Source organism: Carcharodon carcharias (genome assembly GCF_017639515.1).
Source record: "Carcharodon carcharias isolate sCarCar2 chromosome 36 unlocalized genomic scaffold, sCarCar2.pri SUPER_36_unloc_1, whole genome shotgun sequence".
Taxonomy (NCBI): Eukaryota; Metazoa; Chordata; class Chondrichthyes; order Lamniformes; family Lamnidae; genus Carcharodon; species Carcharodon carcharias.
The window spans coordinates 3,588,173-3,610,442 of record NW_024470726.1 but is presented as its reverse complement, the minus strand read 5'-3'; the positions used below and the strand labels follow the sequence as shown (position 1 = coordinate 3,610,442).

The 22,270-nt window shown below is 51.5% G+C and overlaps 1 long non-coding RNA gene across 2 annotated transcripts in view; it reads left to right on the top strand.

Moving 5' to 3' along the window:
- The first annotated feature begins 3,133 nt into the window (after positions 1–3,133).
- LOC121274378 overlaps positions 3,134–22,270 on the top strand; it is a 35,388-nt gene continuing 16,251 nt past the window's right edge. For both annotated transcript variants that reach the window (XR_005942252.1, XR_005942253.1), the window contains exon 1: positions 3,134–3,523. This is a non-coding gene — a long non-coding RNA (uncharacterized LOC121274378). The remainder of the gene's footprint in view (positions 3,524–22,270) is intronic.

The window sequence follows — 22,270 nt, the reverse complement described above, 5'->3', positions numbered from 1 at the left end:
CACACACACTCATTCTCAGTCCCACACACACACACACACACACTCATTCTCAGTCCCACACACACACACACTCATTCTCAGTCCCACACACACACACTCATTCTCAGTCCCATACACACACACACACATTCTCAGTCCCATACACACACACACACACTCATTCTCAGTCCCATACACACACACACACACACACATTCTCAGTCCCACACACACACACACACACACACACATTCTCAGTCCCACACACACACACACACACATTCTCAGTCCCACACACACACACACACACATTCTCAGTCCCACACACACACACACACATTCTCAGTCCCACACACACACACACACATTCTCAGTCCCACACACACACTCATTCTCAGTCTCACACACACACTCATTCTCAGTCTCACACACACACACTCATTCTCAGTCTCACACACACACACTCATTCTCAGTCTCACACACACACACTCATTCTCAGTCTCACACACACACTCATTCTCAGTCTCACACACATTCTCAGTCCCACACACACACTCATTCTCAGTCTCACACACAGACTCATTCTCAGTCTCACACACACACTCATTCTCAGTCTCTCACACTCATTCTCAGTCTCTCACACACACACTCATTCTCTCACACACACACTCATTCTCTCACACACACACTCATTCTCTCACACACACACTCATTCTCTCACACACACACTCATTCTCAGTCTCTCACACACACACACGCACATTCTCAGTCTCACTCACACACACTCATTCTCACACCACACACACTCATTCTCACACCACACACACTCATTCTCACACCTCGCACACTCATTCTCACACCTCGCACACTCATTCTCACACCTCGCACACTCATTCTCACACCTCGCACACTCATTCTCAGTCTCGCACACTCATTCTCAGTCTCGCACACACTCATTCTCAGTCTCGCACACACTCATTCTCAGTCTCGCACACACTCATTCTCAGTCTCGCACACACTCATTCTCAGTCTCGCACACACTCATTCTCAGTCCTACACACACATTTTCATTCTCACACCACACACACTCATTCTCACGCACACTCATTCTCGGTCTTACTCATACACAATCATTCTCAGTCCCACACAATCATTCTCAGTCCCAGTCTCACAAACACACTCATTCTCAGTCCCAGTCTCACACACACACTCATTCTCAGTCCCAGTCTCACACACACTCAGTCTCAGTCTCTCATACACACTCAGTCTCAGTCTCTCACACACACTCAGTCTCAGTCTCTCACACACACTCATTCTCACACCACACACACTCATTCTCAGTCTCACACACACTCATTCTCAGTCACACACACACTCATTCTCAGTCACACACACACTCATTCTCAGTCACACACACTCATTCTCAGTCTCACACACACTCATTCTCAGTCTCACACACTCATTCTCAGTCACACACACACTCATTCTCAGTCACACACACACTCATTCTCAGTCTCACACACACTCATTCTCAGTCACACACACACTCATTCTCAGTCTCACACACTCACTCACAGTCTCACTCACACTCATTCTCACACCACACAAACTCATTCTCACACCACACACTCATTCTCAGTCTCACACACACTCATTCTCAGTCTCGCACACACTCATTCTCAGTCTCGCACACACTCATTCTCAGTCTCTCACACACTCATTCTCAGTCTCACACACACTCATTCTCAGTCTCACACACACTCATTCTCAGTCTCACACACACTCATTCTCAGTCCTACACACACATTTTCATTCTCACACCACACACACTCATTCTCACGCACACTCATTCTCAGTCTTACTCATACACAATCATTCTCAGTCCCACACAATCATTCTCAGTCCCAATCTCACAAACACACTCATTCTCAGTCTCACACACACACTCATTCTCAGTCCCAGTCTCACACACACACTCATTCTCAGTCCCAGTCTCTCACACACACTCAGTCTCAGTCTCTCACACACACTCAGTCTCAGTCTCTCACACACACTCAGTCTCAGTCTCTCACACACACTCAGTCTCAGTCTCTCACACACACTCAGTCTCAGTCTCTCACACACACTCAGTCTCAGTCTCTCACACACACTCAGTCTCAGTCTCTCACACACACTCAGTCTCAGTCTCTCACACACACTCAGTCTCAGTCTCTCACACACACTCAGTCTCAGTCTCTCACACACACTCAGTCTCAGTCTCTCACACACACTCAGTCTCAGTCTCTCACACACACTCAGTCTCAGTCTCTCACACACACTCAGTCTCAGTCTCTCACACACACTCAGTCTCAGTCTCTCACACACACTCAGTCTCACACCACACACACTCAGTCTCACACCACACACACTCATTCTCAGTCTCACACACACTCATTCTCAGTCTCACACACACTCATTCTCAGTCACACACACACTCATTCTCAGTCACACACACACTCATTCTCAGTCACACACACACTCATTCTCAGTCACACACACACTCATTCTCAGTCTCACACACACTCATTCTCAGTCTCACACACACTCATTCTCAGTCTCACACACTCATTCTCAGTCTCACACTCATTCTCAGTCTCACACACTCATTCTCAGTCTCACACACTCATTCTCAGTCTCACACACTCATTCTCAGTCTCACTCAGTCTCACTCACACTCATTCTCACACCACACACTCATTCTCAGTCCCAGTCTCACTCACACTCATTCTCAGTCTCACTCACACTCATTCTGTCTCACACACACTCATTTTATGTCTCACTCACACTCATTCTCAGTCTCAGACACATTCTCACACACACGCATTCTCAGTCTCACTCATTCTCAGTCTCGGACACATTCTCAGACACTCATTCTCACACACAGTCTCAGACACATTCTCAGACACTCATTCTCACACACACACACTCATTCTCAGTCTCACACGCACATTCATTCTCAGTTTCTTACACACACTCTCACAGATACACATCCTTACTCTCCCTCACACACTCACAGCCAGCACAGTGATGAAGCTGCACGTACATTTATACATACAGATTCTGTTCTAGCAGACGCCAGCTAAACCTCCTCCCTGCCTTTGCAACCTCATGCAGGGTCCAGAGAGGGCGCTGGCTTGACTTAACACTGGGGCCCTCTCTCATTCTATCGCGTCAGTTTATTTTTTTTGAAAACAGGGAGTTTTATTCGGTCCGGAGGAGGGAGGCCAGAGCGAAACAAAAAACCCGGACGTGAAAGCTTCGAAAGGGGGTGGGTTGGGGGGGTGGTGGAGAGACAGCCTTTGCCTTGAGAAGAAACCATTCACCTCCTCTTCCCCCCCAAACCTTGTCAGGGACATTTCCCCACACCCTCTTGTGTCTTTTTTTTTGCTTCTCTCTCTCTGTGCCTAAGGATTTCTGTTGTTAGGGAGGGGGGTTTAAAAAAAAGGATATCAGGAACTGGGATCTCTCTCTCTCTCTCTCCCATCCACCCACAACGCCAATCAGGTAGGTGACTTGTGTGTGTGTGTGTGTGTGTTTTGTTTTATAGTTGCCCTGATAATTGCCTCTGGTCTCTTTACCCCCTCCCCCCTCCTCTTTTTGAGTTTCTGTTTCAATATGCAAGAGAGGAGGATTTGGAAGGGGGGGGGGGTGCTAAATCCAACCAGGGGGGAGACTTAGGGAACAATCGGGAAGACTGACTTGTGTAAGAGAGAGAGAGAGAGAGGGAACAGCCCAGGAAATACCGTGGCTTTTTTATTTGGAGACATTGTGGCCCATTCCTGTTTGGATACATTCCCCCCCCCCCTCCCTCTCTCTCTCTCTCTGTCTCTTCCCCAACTGTGTCCTATTCATGTTGCCAGTTCTCATTCCGCGTGTGTTACAGATATTGTAAAATAATTCACTTTAGACACAAGGTCATTGTTACCCCCTCCACTTTCTGGGTCTCTGTAAGCACTGGTTAATCTTGGGTCCTCAATTATGTATTTTGTGAACTCGGCTTTACGTGTAGTTTCCCATGGTTGAGTCTCAGGGGCTGGGCATGTTTTTATTTCAAACAAGAAAGTAATTGCCTTTGAGGATTCAATTACGTGTCAGTTTTGGGTCAGCTTCCTCCCCGCTCCTCCTACCCCAATTCTCCCACACCACCCCCCCCCCCCACTGCTCCTCCTACCCCGACCCCCCCACTGCTCCTCCTACCCCGATCCCCCCCACTGCTCCTCCTACCCCGATCCCCCCCACTGCTCCTCCTACCCCCACCGCCCCCACTGCTCCTCCTACCCCCACCCCCCCCACTGCTCCTCCTACCCCCACCCCCCCCACTGCTCCTCCTACCCCCACCCCCCCCCACTGCTCCTCTTACCCCCACCCCCCCCACTGCTCCTCCTACCCCCACCCCCCCCACTGCTCCTCCTACCCCCACCCCCCCACTGCTCCTCCTACCACTACCCCGACCACCCCACCGCTCTTCCTACCCCTACCCCCCCACTGCTCCTCCTACCCCTACACTGACCCCACCACTGCTCCTCCTACCACTACCCCGACCACCCCACCGCTCTTCCTACCCCTACCCCCCCACTGCTCCTCCTACCCCTACACTGACCCCACCACTGCTCCTCCTACCCCTACACTGACCCCACCACTGCTCCTCCTACCCCTACACTGACCCCACCACTGCTCCTCCTACCACTACCACCCACCTGCTCCTCCTAACCCCCCACTGCTCCTCCTACCGCCCCCACTGTACCTCCTACCCCCTCCTCCTCCTCCTCCTACCCCTACCACTATCCCCGCTCTCCCAGCCCCCACCCCACTGCTCCTCCTCCTACCCCTACCCCCCCACTGCTCCTCCTACCCCTACCCCCCCCACTGCTCCACCTACCCCTACCCCCCCACTGCTCCTCCTACCCCTACCCCCCCCACTGCTCCTCCTACCCTTACCCCCCCCACTGCTCCTCCTACCCCCACCCCCCCACTGCTCCTCCTACCCCCACCCCCCACTGCACCTCCTACCCCTACCCCCCCACTGCTCCTCCTACCCCCACCGCCCCACTGCTCCTCCTACCCCCACCCCCCAACTGCACCTCCTACCCCCACCCCCCCACTGCTCCTCCTACCCCCACCCCCCACTGCTCCTCCTACCCCTACCCCCCCCACTGGTCCTCCTACCCCCACCCCCCAACTGCACCTCCTACCCCCACCCCCCACTGCACCTCCTACCCCTACCCCCCCACTGCTCCTCCTACCCCTACCCCCCACTGCTCCTCCTACCCCTACCCCACCAACTGCTCCTCCTACCCCCACCCCCCACTGCACCTCCTACCCCCACCCCCCACTGCACCTCCTACCCCCACCCCCCACTGCACCCTCCTACCCCCACCCCCCCACTGCTCCTCCTACCCCCACCCCCCCCACTGCACCTCCTACCCCCACCCCCCCACTGGTCCTCCTACCCCCCCACCCCCCCACTGGTCCTCCTACCCCCACCACCCCCACTGCTCCTCCTACCCCCACCACCCCCACTGCTCCTCCTACCCCCACCCCCCCACTGCTCCTCCTACCCCCACCCCCCCCACTGCTCCTCCTACCCCCACCCCCCCACTGCTCCTCCTACCCCCACCCCCCCACTGCTCCTCCTACCCCCACCCCGCCAACTGCTCCTCCTACCCCCACCCCCCCCACTGCTCCTGCTACCCCGACCCCCCACTGCTCCTGCTACCCCGACATCCCCACTGCTCCTCCTTACCCCCCCCCCCCTTCTGCAAACTCTCCCCTGCTTCTGTTAGCCCACCAAAGGTCGTGGAGAGGTCTGTAATCGTTATTTTTCTCTCTCTCTCTCCCCCCACCACCCCCCCCCCCCGTTTGAAATGCTCTATTTTTAATTGACTTCCTGCATTGAAAATGTGCTGAGTCAGTGTGTTGCACTGTGGAAACCCCGAATACTGACTGGCTGCTCGGTTATGTCGAGAAGAGGGTGAGGGGAAGTCACTTTCGATGACTGAACTGTGGGAGGAATGAGTGGGGTCTCCTGTTTTCACTCTCTCACACACACAGAATGATACACACTGCCTCTCTCTCTCACTCACACAACACACTGTCGCACACTCCGTCTCTCACTCACACAACACACTGTCACACACTCCCTCTCTCACTCACACAACACACTGTCACACACTCCCTCTCTAACTCACACAACACACTGTCACACACTCCCTCTCTCACTCACACAACACACTGTCACACACTCCCTCTCTCACTCACACAACACACTGTCACACACTCCCTCTCTAACTCACACAACACACTGTCACACACTCCCTCTCTAACTCACACAACACACTGTCACACACTCCCTCGCTAACTCACACAACACACTGTCACACACTCCCTCTCTCACTCAGAACACACTGTCACACACTCCCTCACTCCCTCACACAACACACTGTCACACACTCCCTCTGCCACTCAAACAACACACTGTCACACACTCCCTCTCTCACTCACACAACACATTGTCACACACTTCCTCTCTCACTCACACAATACACTGTCACACACTCCCTCTCTCACTCACACAACACAATGTCACACACTCCCTCTCTCACTCACAACACACTCACACAACTGTCACACAACGTCACCCTCTCTCACTCACACAACACACTGTCACACACTCCCTCTCTCACTCACACAACACACTGTCACACACTCCCTCTCTCACTTACACAACACACTCACACACTCCCTCTCTCACTCACACAACACACTGTCGCACATTCCCTCTCTCACTCACACAACATACTCGCACACTCCCTCTCTCTCTCACACAATACACTGTCGCACACTCCCTCTCTCACTCACACAACACACTGTCGCACACTCCCTCTCTCACTCACACAACACACTGTCACTCACTCCCTCTCTCACTCACACAACACACTCACACACTCCCTCTCTCACTTACACAACACACTCACACACTCCCTCTCTCACTCACACAACACACTCACACACTCCCTCTCTCACTCACACAACACACTCACACACTCCCTCTCTCACTCACACAACACACACACTGCCTCTCTCACTCACAACACACTGTCACACACTCCCTCTCTCACTCACACAACACACTGTCACACACTCCCTCTCTCACTCACACAACACACTGTCATACACTCCCTCTCTCTCACACAACACACTGTCACACACTCCCTCTCTCACTCACACAACACACTGTCACACACTCCCTCTCTCACTCACACAACACACTGTCACACACTCCCTCTCTCTCTCACTCACACAACACACTGTCACACACTCCCTCTCTCTTTCACTCACAGAACTCACTGTCAGATACTCCCTCTCTCACTCACACGTCACACTGTCAACACTCCCTCTCTCACTCACACAACACACTGTCACACACTCCCTCTCGCACTCACACAACACACTGTCACACATTCCCTCTCTCTTTCACTCACAAAACACACCGTCAGACACTCCCTCTCTCTTTCACTCACACAACACAATGTCAGACTGTCCCTCTCTCACTGACACAACACACTGTCACACACTCCCTCTCTCATTCACACAAAACACTGTCACTCATTCCCTCTCTCACTCACATAACACACTGTCGCACACTCCCTCTCTCTTTCACACACACAACACACTGTCAGACACTCCCTCTCTCACTCACACAACTCACTGTCACACACTCCCTCTCTCACTCACACAACACACTGTCAGGCACTCCCTCTCTCACGCACATAACACACTGTCGCACACTCCCTCTCTCAATCACACAACACACTGTCAGACACTCCCGCTCTCTTTCACTCACACAACACACTGTCAGACACTCCCTCTCTCACTCACACAACACACTGTCAGACACTCCCGCTCTCTTTCACTCACACAACACACTGTCACACACTCCCTCTCTCACTCACACAACTGTCACACACTCCCTCTCTCTCTCACTCACACAACACACTGCCCCACACTCCCTCTCTCTTTCACTCACACAACACAATGACACACACTCCCTCTCTCACTCACACAACACACTGTCACACACTCCCTCTCTCTCTCACACAACACACTGTCAGATACTCCCTCTCTCACTCACACAACACACTGTCACACACTCCCTCTCTCACTCACACGTCACACTGTCAACACTCCCTCTCTCACTCACACAACAATGTCACACACTCCCTCTCTCACTCACATAACACACTGTCACACACTCCCTCTCTCACTCACACGACACACTGTCGCACACTCCCTCTCTCACTCACACAACACACTGTCGCACACTCCCTCTCTCACTCACACAACACACTGTCGCACACTCCCTCTCTCACTCACACAACACACTGTCGCACACTCCCTCTCTCACTCACACAACACACTGTCGCACACTCCCTCTCTCACTCACACAACACACTGTCACACACTCCCTCTCTCACTCACACAACACACTGTCACACACTCCCTCTCTCACTCACACAACACACTGTCGCACACTCCCTCTCTCACTCATATAACACTCTGTCGCACACTCTCTCTCTCACTCACATAACACATTGTCGCTCACTCCCTCTCTCTCTCACATAACACACTGTCGCACACTCCCTCTCTCACTCACATAACACACTTTCGCACACTCCCTCTCTCTCTCATTCACACAACACACTGTCGCACACTCTCTCTCTCACATACCACTGTCGCACACTCCCTCTCTCACTCACATAACACACTGTCGCACACTCCCTCTCTCACTCACATAACACACTGTCGCACACTCCCTCTCTCACTCACATAACACACTGTCGCACACTCCCTCTCTCACTCACATAACACACTGTCGCACACTCCCTCTCTCTCTCATTCACACAACACACTGTCACACACTCCCTCTCTCTTTCACTCACACAACACACTGTCAGACACTCCCTCTCTCACTCACACAACACACTGTCAGACACTCCCTCTCTCACTCACACAACACACTGTCCCACACTCCCTCTCTCACTCACACAACACACTGTCGCACACTCCCTCTCTCACTCAAACAACACACTGTCGAACACTACCTCTCTCTTTCACTCTCACAACACACTGTCAGAAACTCCCTCTCTCACTCACACAACACACTGGCAGAAACTCCCTCTCTCACTCACACAACACACTGTCACACACTCCCTCTCTCACTCACACAACACACTGTCACACACTCCCTCTCTCACTCACACAACACACTGTCACACACTCCCTCTCTCTCTCACTCACACAACACACTGTCACACACTCCCTCTCTCTTTCACTCACAAAACACAATGTCAGACAGTCCCTCTCTCACTGACACAACACACTGTCACACACTCCCTCTCTCATTCACACAAAACACTGTCACTCATTCCCTCTCTCACTCACACAACACACTGTCACACACTCCCTCTCTCACTCACAACACACTGTCACACACTCCCTCTCTCACTCACACAACACACTGTCACACACTCCCTCTCTCACTCACATAACACTCTGTCGCTCACTCCCTCTCTCACTCACTTAACACACTGTCGCACACTCCCTCTCTCTCTCATTCACACAACACACTGTCACACACTCCCTCTCTCTTTCACACACACAACACACTGTCAGACACTCCCTCTCTCACTCACACAACTCACTGTCACACACTCCCTCTCTCACTCACACAACACACTGTCAGGCACTCGCTCTCTCACGCACATAACACACTGTCGCACACTCCCTCTCTCTCTCAATCACACGACACACTGTCAGACACTCCCGCTCTCTTTCACTCACACGACACACTGTCAGACACTCCCTCTCTCACTCACACAACACACTGTCAGACACTCCCTCTCTCACTCACACAACACACTGTCACACACTCCCTCTCTCACTCACACAACACACTGTCACACACTCCCTCTCTCACTCACACTACACACTGTCAGACACTCCCTCTCTCACGCAAATAACACACTGTCGTTCACTCCCTCTCTCTCTCTCACTCACACAACACACTGTCAGACACTCCCGCTCTCTTTCACTCACACAACACACTGTCACACACTCCCTCTCTCACTCACACAACACACAGTCACTCACTCCCTCTCTCACTCACACAACACACTGTCACACACTCCCTCTCTCACTCACACAACACCCTGTCTCACACTCCCTCTCTCACTCACACAACACACTGTCACACAGTCCCTCTCTCACTCACACAACACACTGTCACACACTCCCTCTCCCACTCACACAACACACTGTCACACCCTCCCTCTCTCACTCACACAACACACACGCACACTCCCTCTCTCACTCACACAACACACTCACACACTCCCTCTCTCACTCACAAAACACACCGTCACACACTCCCTCTCTCTCTCACTCACAGAACACACTGTCGCACACTCCATGTCTCTCTCATTCACACAACACACTGTCACACACTCCCTCTCTCTTTCACTCACACAACACACTGTCAGACACTCCCTCTCTCACTCACACAACACACTGTCAGAAACTCCCTCTCTCACTCACACAACACAATGTCACACACTCCCTCTCTCACTTACACAACACACTGTCGCACACTCCCTCTCTCACTCACACAACACACTGTCACACACTCACTCTCTCACTCACACAACACACTGTCACACACTCCCTCTCTCTCTCACTCACACAACACACTGTCACACACTCCCTCTCTCTTTCACTCACAAAACACACCGTCAGACACTCCCTCTCTCTTTCACTCACACAACACAATGTCAGACTGTCCCTCTCTCACTGACACAACACACTGTCACACACTCCCTCTCTCAATAGCACAAAACACTGTCACTCATTCCCTCTCTCACTCACACAACACACTGTCACACACTCCCTCTCTCACTCACACAACACACTGTCACACACTCCCTCTCTCACTCACCAAACACACTGTCACACACTCCCTCTCTCACTCACAGAACACACTGTCGCACATTCCCTCTCTCACTCACACAACATACTCGCACACTCCCTCTCTCTCTCACACAATACACTGTCGCACACTCCCTCTCTCACTCACACAACACACTGTCGCACACTCCCTCTCTCACTCACACAACACACTGTCACTCACTCCCTCTCTCACTTACACAACACACTCACACACTCCCTCTCTCACTCACACAACACACTCACACACTCCCTCTCTCACTCACACAACACACTCACACACACCCTCTCTCACTCACACAACACACACACTGCCTCTCTCACTCACACAACACACTGTCACACACTCCCTCTCTCACTCACACAACACACTGTCACACACTCCCTCTCTCACTCACACAACACACTGTCATACACTCCCTCTCTCACTCACACAACACACTGTCACACACTCCCTCTCTCACTCACACAACACACTGTCACACACTCCCTCTCTCACTCACACAACACACTGTCACACACTCCCTCTCTCTCTCACTCACACAACACACTGTCACACACTCCCTCTCTCTTTCACTCACAGAACTCACTGTCAGATACTCCCTCTCTCACTCACACGTCACACTGTCAACACTCCCTCTCTCACTCACACAACACACTGTCACACACTCCCTCTCGCACTCACACAACACACTGTCACACATTCCCTCTCTCTTTCACTCACAAAACACACCGTCAGACACTCCCTCTCTCTTTCACTCACACAACACAATGTCAGACTGTCCCTCTCTCACTGACACAACACACTGTCACACACTCCCTCTCTCATTCACACAAAACACTGTCACTCATTCCCTCTCTCACTCACATAAAACACTGTCGCACACTCCCTCTCTCTTTCACACACACAACACACTGTCAGACACTCCCTCTCTCACTCACACAACTCACTGTCACACACTCCCTCTCTCACTCACACAACACACTGTCAGGCACTCCCTCTCTCACGCACATAACACACTGTCGCACACTCCCTCTCTCTCTCAATCACACAACACACTGTCAGACACTCCCGCTCTCTTTCACTCACACAACACACTGTCAGACACTCCCTCTCTCACTCACACAACACACTGTCAGACACTCCCGCTCTCTTTCACTCACACAACACACTGTCACACACTCCCTCTCTCACTCACACAACTGTCACACACTCCCTCTCTCTCTCACTCACACAACACACTGCCCCACACTCCCTCTCTCTTTCACTCACACAACACAATGACACACACTCCCTCTCTCACTCACACAACACACTGTCACACACTCCCTCTCTCTCTCACACAACACACTGTCAGATACTCCCTCTCTCACTCACACAACACACTGTCACACACTCCCTCTCTCACTCACACGTCACACTGTCAACACTCCCTCTCTCACTCACACAACAATGTCACACACTCCCTCTCTCACTCACATAACACACTGTCACACACTCCCTCTCTCACTCACACGACACACTGTCGCACACTCCCTCTCTCACTCACACAACACACTGTCGCACACTCCCTCTCTCACTCACACAACACACTGTCGCACACTCCCTCTCTCACTCACACAACACACTGTCACACACTCCCTCTCTCACTCACACAACACACTGTCGCACACTCCCTCTCTCACTCATATAACACACTGTCGCACACTCTCTCTCTCACTCACATAACACATTGTCGCTCACTCCCTCTCTCTCTCACATAACACACTGTCGCACACTCCCTCTCTCACTCACATAACACACTTTCGCACACTCCCTCTCTCACTCACATAACACACTGTCGCACACTCCCTCTCTCACTCACATAACACACTGTCGCACACTCCCTCTCTCTCTCATTCACACAACACACTGTCACACACTCCCTCTCTCTTTCACTCACAAAACACACCGTCAGACACTCCCTCTCTCTTTCACTCACACAACACAATGTCAGACAGTCCCTCTCTCACTGACACAACACACTGTCACACACTCCCTCTCTCATTCACACAAAACACTGTCACTCATTCCCTCTCTCACTCACACAACACACTGTCACACACTCCCTCTCTCACTCACAACACACTGTCACACACTCCCTCTCTCACTCACACAACACACTGTCACACACTCCCTCTCTCACTCACATAACACTCTGTCGCTCACTCCCTCTCTCACTCACTTAACACACTGTCGCACACTCCCTCTCTCTCTCATTCACACAACACACTGTCACACACTCCCTCTCTCTTTCACACACACAACACACTGTCAGACACTCCCTCTCTCACTCACACAACTCACTGTCACACACTCCCTCTCTCACTCACACAACACACTGTCAGGCACTCGCTCTCTCACGCACATAACACACTGTCGCACACTCCCTCTCTCTCTCAATCACACGACACACTGTCAGACACTCCCGCTCTCTTTCACTCACACAACACACTGTCAGACACTCCCTCTCTCACTCACACAACACACTGTCAGACACTCCCTCTCTCAGTCACACAACACACTGTCACACACTCCCTCTCTCACTCACACAACACACTGTCACACACTCCCTCTCTCACTCACACTACACACTGTCAGACACTCCCTCTCTCACGCAAATAACACACTGTCGTTCACTCCCTCTCTCTCTCTCACTCACACAACACACTGTCAGACACTCCCGCTCTCTTTCACTCACACAACACACTGTCACACACTCCCTCTCTCACTCACACAACACACAGTCACTCACTCCCTCTCTCACTCACACAACACACTGTCACACACTCCCTCTCTCACTCACACAACACCCTGTCTCACACTCCCTCTCTCACTCACACAACACACTGTCACACAGTCCCTCTCTCACTCACACAACACACTGTCACACACTCCCTCTCTCACTCACACAACACACTGTCACACACTCCCTCTCTCACTCACACAACACACTGTCACACACTCCCTCTCTCACTCACACAACACACAGTCACTCACTCCCTCTCTCACTCACACAACACACTGTCACACACTCCCTCTCTCACTCACACAACACCCTGTCTCACACTCCCTCTCTCACTCACACAACACACTGTCACACAGTCCCTCTCTCACTCACACAACACACCGTCACACAGTCCCTCTCTCACTCACACAACACACTGTCACACACTCCCTCTCTCACTCACACGACACACTTTCACTCACTCCCTCTCTCACTCACACAACACACTGTCACACATTCCCTCTCTCACTCACACAACACTCTGTCACACACTCCCTCTCTCACTCACACAACACACTGTCACACACTCCCTCTCTCACTCACATAACACTCTGTCGCTCACTCCCTCTCTCACTCATTCACACAACACACTGTCACACACTCCCTCTCTCTTTCACTCACACAACACACTGTCAGACACTCCCTCTCTCACTCACACAACACACTGTCAGACACTCTCTCTCTCACTCACACAACACACTGTCGCACACTCCCTCTGTCACTCAAACAACACACTGTCGCACACTCCCTCTCTCTTTCACTCTCACAGCACACTGTCAGAAACTCCCTCTCTCACTCACACAACACACTGTCAGAAACTCCCTCTCTCACTCACACAACACACTGTCACACACTCACTCTCTCACTCACACAACACACTGTCACACGCTCCCTCTCTCTCTCACTCACACAACACACTGTCACACACTCCCTCTCTCTTTCACTCACAAAACACACCGTCAGACACTCCCTCTCTTTCACTCACACAACACAATGTCAGACTGTCCCTCTCTCACTGACACAACACACTGTCACACACTCCCTCTCTCATTCACACAAAACACTGTCACTCATTCCCTCTCTCACTCACACAACACACTGTCACACACTCTCTCTCTCACTCACATAACACACTGTCGCTCACTCCCTCTCTCTCTCACACAACACACTGTCGCACACTCCCTCTCTCACTCACATAACACAATTTCGCACACTCCCTCTCTCTCTCATTCACACAACACACTGTCGCACACTCTCTCTCTCACTCACATAACACACGGTCGCACACTCCCTCTCTCACTCACATAACACACTGTCGCACACTCCCTCTCTCACTCAAACAACACACTGTCGCACACTCCCTCTCTCTTTCACTCTCACAACACACTGTCAGACACTCCCTCTCTCACTCACACAACACACTTTCAGAAACTCCCTCTCTCACTCACACAACACACTGTCACACACTCCCTCTCTCACTCACACAACACACTGTCACACACTCTCTCTCTCACTCACACAACACACTGTCACACACTCCCTCTCTCTCTCACTCACACAACACACTGTCACACACTCCCTCTCTCTTTCACTCACAAAACACACCGTCAGACACTCCCTCTCTCTTTCACTCACACAACACAATGTCAGACTGTCCCTCTCTCACTGACATAACACACTGTCACACACTCCCTCTCTAACACACACAACACACTGTCACACACTCCCTCTCTCACTCACATAACACTCTGTCGCTCACTCCCTCTCTCACTCACATAACACACTGTCGCACACTCCCTCTCTCACTCACTTAACACACTGTCGCACACTCCCTCTCTCTCTCATTCACACAACACACTGTCGCACACTCCCTCTCTCTTTCACACACACAACACACTGTCAGACACTCCCTCTCTCACTCACACAACTCACTGTCACACACTCCCTCTCTCACTCACACAACACACTGTCAGGCACTCCCACTCTCACGCACATAACACACTGTCGCACACTCCCTCTCTCTCTCAATCACACAACACACTGTCAGACACTCCCGCTCTCTTTCACTCACACAACACACTGTCAGACACTCCCTCTCTCACTCACACAACACACTGTCAGACACTCCCTCTCTCACTCACACAACACACTGTCACACACTCCCTCTCTCACTCACACTACACACTGTCAGACACTCCCTCTCTCACGCAAATAACACACTGTCGTTCACTCCCTCTCTCTCTCACTCACACAACACACTGTCAGACACTCCCGCTCTCTTTCACTCACACAACACACTGTCACACACTCCCTCTCTCACTCACACAACACACAGTCACTCACTCCCTCTCTCACTCACACAACACACTGTCTCACACTCCCTCTCTCACTCACACAACACACTGTCACACAGTCCCTCTCTAACTCCCACAACACACTGTCACACACTCCCTCTCTCACTCACACAACACACTGTCACACACTCCCTCTCTCACTCACACAACACACTGTCACACACTCCCTCTCTCACTCACACGACACACTCACTCACTCCCTCTCTCACTCACACAACACACTGTCACACATTCCCTCTCTCACTCACACAACACACTGTCACACCCTCCCTCTCTCACTCACACAACACACACGCACACTCCCTCTCTCACTCACACAACACACTCACACACTCCCTCTCCCACTCACAAAACACACCGTCACACACTCCCTCTCTGTCTCACTCACAGAACACACTGTCATACTCCCTCTCTCACTCACACAACACACTGTCACACACTCCCTCTCTCACTCACACAACACACTCGCACACTCCCTCTCTCACTCACACAACACACTGTTGCACACTCTCTCTCTCACTCACACAACACACTGTCGCACACTCTCACTCACACAACACACTGTCGCACACTCCCTCTCTCACTCACACAACACACTGTTGCACACTCCCTCTCTCACTCACACAACACACTGTCACACACTCCCTCTCTCACTCACACAACACACTGTCACACACTCCCTCTCTCTCTCACACAACACACTGTCAGATACTCCCTCTCTCACTCACACAACACACTGTCACACACTCCCTCTCTCACTCACACAACACACTGTCAACACTCCCTCTCTCACTCACACAACAGTGTCACACACTCCCTCTCTCACTCACACAACACACTGTCACACACTCCCTCTCTCACTCACACAACACACTGTCGCACACTCCGTCTCTCACTCACACAACACACTGTCGCACACTCCCTCTCTCACTCACACAACACACTGTCGCACACTCCCTCTCTCACTCACACAACACACTGTCGCACACTCCCTCTCTCCCTCATATAACACACTGTCGCACACTCCCTCTCTCACTCACATAACACACTGTCGCTCACTCCCTCTCTCTCTCACATAACACACTTTCGCACACTCCCTCTCTCTCTCATTCACACAACACACTGTCGCACACTCTCTCTCTCACTCACATAACACACTGTCGCACACTCCCTCTCTCACTCACATAACACACTGTCGCACACTCCCTCTCTCACTCAAACAACACACTGTCGCACACTCCCTCTCTCTTTCACTCTCACAACACACTGTCAGAAACTCCCTCTCTCACTCACACAACACACTTTCAGAAACTCCCTCTCTCACTCACACAACACACTGTCACACACTCCCTCTCTCACTCACACAACACACTGTCACACACTCCCTCTCTCACTCACACAACACACTGTCACACACTCCCTCTCTCTCTCACTCACACAACACACTGTCACACACTCCCTCTCTCTTTCACTCACAAAACACAATGTCAGACTGTCCCTCTCTCACTGACACAACACACTGTCACACACTCCCTCTCTCATTCACACAAAACACTGTCACTCATTCCCTCTCTCACTCACACAACACTGTCACACACTCCCTCTCTCACTCACACAACACACTGTCACACACTCCCTCTCTCACTCACATAACACTCTGTCGCACACTCCCTCTCTCTCTCATTCACACAACACACTGTCACACACTCCCTCTCTCTTTCACACACACTAACACACTGTCAGACACTCCCTCTCTCACTCACACAACACACTGTCAGGCACTCCCTCTCTCACGCACATAACACCCTGTCGCACACTCCCTCTCTCTCTCAATCACACAACACACTGTCAGACACTCCCGCTCACTTTCACTCACACAACACACTGTCAGACACTCCCTCCTCACTCACACAACACACTGTCACACACTCCCTCTCTCACTCACTCAACACACAGTCACTCCCTCCCTCTCTCACTCACACTACACACTGTCACTCACTCCCTCTCTCACTCACACAACACACTGTCACACATTCCCTCTCTCACTCACACAACACACTGTCACACCCTCCCTCTCTCACTCACACAACACACACGCACACTCCCTCTTTCACTCACACAACACACTCACACACTCCCTCTCTCACTCACAAAACACACCGTCACACACTCCCTCTCTCTCTCACTCACAGAACACACTGTCGCACACTCCATCTCTCTCTCATTCACACAACACACTGTCACACACTCCCTCTCTCTTTCACTCACACAACACACTGTCAGACACTCCCTCTCTCACTCACACAACACACTGTCAGAAACTCCCTCTCTCACTCACACAACACACTGTCACACACTCCCTCTCTGACTCACACAACATACTGTCGCACACTCCCTCTCTCACTCACACAACACACTGTCACACACTCCCTCTCTCACTCACACAACACACTGTCACACACTCCCTCTCTCACTCACACAACACACTGTCACACACTCACTCTCTCACTCACACAACACACTGTCACACACTCCCTCTCTCACTCACACAACACACTGTCACACACTCACTCTCTCACTCACACAACACACTGTCAGACACTCCCTCTCTCTTTCACTCACAAAACACACCGTCAGACACTCCCTCTCTCTTTCACTCACACAACACAATGTCAGACTGTCCCTCTCTCACTGACACAACACACTGTCACACACTCCCTCTCTTATTCCCACAAAACACTGTCACTCATTCCCTCTCTCACTCACAACACACTGTCACACACTCCCTCTCTCACTCACACAACACACTGTCACACACTCCCTCTCTCACTCACATAACACTCTGTCGCTCACTCCCTCTCTCACTCTTTCACACAACACACTGTCACACACTCCCTCTCTCTTTCACTCACACAACACACTGTCAGACACTCCCTCTCTCACTCACACAACACACTGTCAGACACTCTCTCTCTCACTCACACAACACACTGTCGCACACTCCCTCTCTCACTCAAACAACACACTGTCGCACACTCCCTCTCTCTTTCACTCTCACAGCACACTGTCAGAAACTCCCTCTCTCACTCACACAACACACTGTCAGAAACTCCCTCTCTCACTCACACAACACACTGTCACACACTCACTCTCTCACTCACACAACACACTGTCACACACTCCCTCTCTCTCTCACTCACACAACACACTGTCACACACTCCCTCTCTCTTTCACTCACAAAACACACCGTCAGACACTCCCTCTCTTTCACTCACACAACACAATGTCAGACTATCCCTCTCTCACTGACACAACACACTGTCACACACTCCCTCTCTCATTCACACAAAACACTGTCACTCATTCCCTCTCTCACTCACACAACACACTGTCGCACACTCTCTCTCTCACTCACATAACACACTGTCGCTCACTCCCTCTCTCTCTCACATAACACACTGTCGCACACTCCCTCTCTCACTCACATAACACAATTTCGCACACTCCCTCTCTCTCTCACTCACATAACACACTGTCGCACACTCCCTCTCTCACTCACATAACACACTGTCGCACACTCCCTCTCTCACTCAAACAACACACTGTCGCACACTCCCTCTCTCTTTCACTCTCACAACACACTGTCAGAAACTCCCTCTCTCACTCACACAACACACTGTCACACACTCCCTCTCTCACTCACACAACACACTGTCACACACTCCCTCTCTCTTTCACTCACACAGCACACTGTCACACACTCCCTCTCTCTTTCACTCACACAACACACTGTCACACACTCCCTCTCGCTTTCACTCACAAAACACACCGTCAGACACTCCCTCTCTCTTTCACTCACACAACACAATGTCAGACTGTCCCTCTCTCACTGACACAACACACTGTCACACACTCCCTCTCTCATTCACACAAAACACTGTCACTCATTCTCTCTCTCACTCACACAACACACTGTCACACACTCCCTCTCTCACTCACACAACACACTGTCACACACTCCCTCTCTCACTCACATAACACTCTGTCGCTCACTCCCTCTCTCACTCACATAACACACTGTCGCACACTCCCTCTCTCACTCACTTAACACACTGTCGCACACTCCCTCTCTCTCTCATTCACAGAACACACTGTCACACACGCCCTCTCTCTTTCACACACACAACACACTGTCAGACACTCCCTCTCTCACTCACACAACTCACTGTCACACACTCCCTCTCTCACTCACACAACACACTGTCAGGCACTCCCTCTCTCACGCACATAACACACTGTCGCACACTCCCTCTCTGTCACACAACACACTGTCACACACTCCTTCTCTCACTCACACAACACACTGTCTCACACTCCCTCTCTCACTCACACAACACACTGTCACACACTCCCTCTCTCACTCACACAACACACTGTCACACACTCCCTCTCTCACTCACACAACACACTGTCACACACTCCCTCTCTCACTCACACAACACACTGTCACACACTCCCTCTCTCACTCACTCAACACACAGTCACTCCCTCCCTCTCTCACTCACACTACACACTGTCACTCACTCCCTCTCTCACTCACACAACACACACGCACACTCCCTCTTTCACTCACACAACACACTCACACACTCCCTCTCTCACTCACAAAACACACCGTCACACACTCCCTCTCTCTCTCACTCACAGAACACACTGTCGCACACTCCATCTCTCTCTCATTCACACAACACACTGTCACACACTCCCTCTCTCTTTCACTCACACAACACACTGTCAGACACTCCCTCTCTCACTCACACAACACAGTCAGAAACTCCCTCTCTCACTCACACAACAGACTGTCACACACTCCCTCTCTCACTCACACAACACACTGTCGCACACTCCCTCTCTCACTCACACAACACACTGTCAGACACTCCCTCTCTCACTCACACAACACACTGTCACACACTCCCTCTCTCACTCACACTACACACTGTCAGACACTCCCTCTCTCACGCAAATAACACACTGTCGTTCACTCCCTCTCTCTCTCACTCACACAACACACTGTCAGACACTCCCGCTCTCTTTCACTCACACAACACACAGTCACTCACTCCCTCTCTCACTCACACAACACACAGTCACTCACTCCCTCTCTCAGTCACACAACACACTGTCACACACTCCCTCTCTCACTCACACAACACACTGTCTCACACTCCCTCTCTCACTCACACAACACACTGTCACACAGTCCCTCTCTCACTCACACAACACACTGTCACACACTCCCTCTCTCACTCACACGACACACTGTCACTCACTCCCTCTCTCACTCACACAACACACTGTCACACATTCCCTCTCTCACTCACACAACACACTGTCACACCCTCCCTCTCTCACTCACACAACACACACGCACACTCCCTCTCTCACTCACACAACACACTCACACACTCCCTCTCTCACTCACAAAACACACCGTCACACACTCCTCTCTCTCACTCACAGAACACACTGTCGCACACTCCCTCTCTCTCTCATTCACACAACACACTGTCACACACTCCCTCTCTCTTTCACTCACACAACACACTGTCAGACACTCCCTCTCTCACTCACACAACACACTGTCAGACACTCCCTCTCTCACTCACACAACACACTGTCCCACACTCCCTCTCTCACTCACACAACACACTGTCGCACACTCCCTCTCTCTTTCACTCTCACAACACACTGTCAGAAACTCCCTCTCTCATTCACACAACACACTGTCAGAAACTCCCTCTCTCACTCACACAACACACTGTCAGAAACTCCCTCTCTCACTCACACAACACACTGTCACACACTCCCACTCTCACTCACACAACACACTGTCGCACACTCCCTCTCTCACTCACACAACACACTGTCACACATTCCCTCTCTCACTCACACAACACACTGTCACACCCTCCCTCTCTCACTCACACAACACACACGCACACTCCCTCTCTCACTCACACAACACACTCACACACTCCCTCTCCCACTCACAAAACACACCGTCACA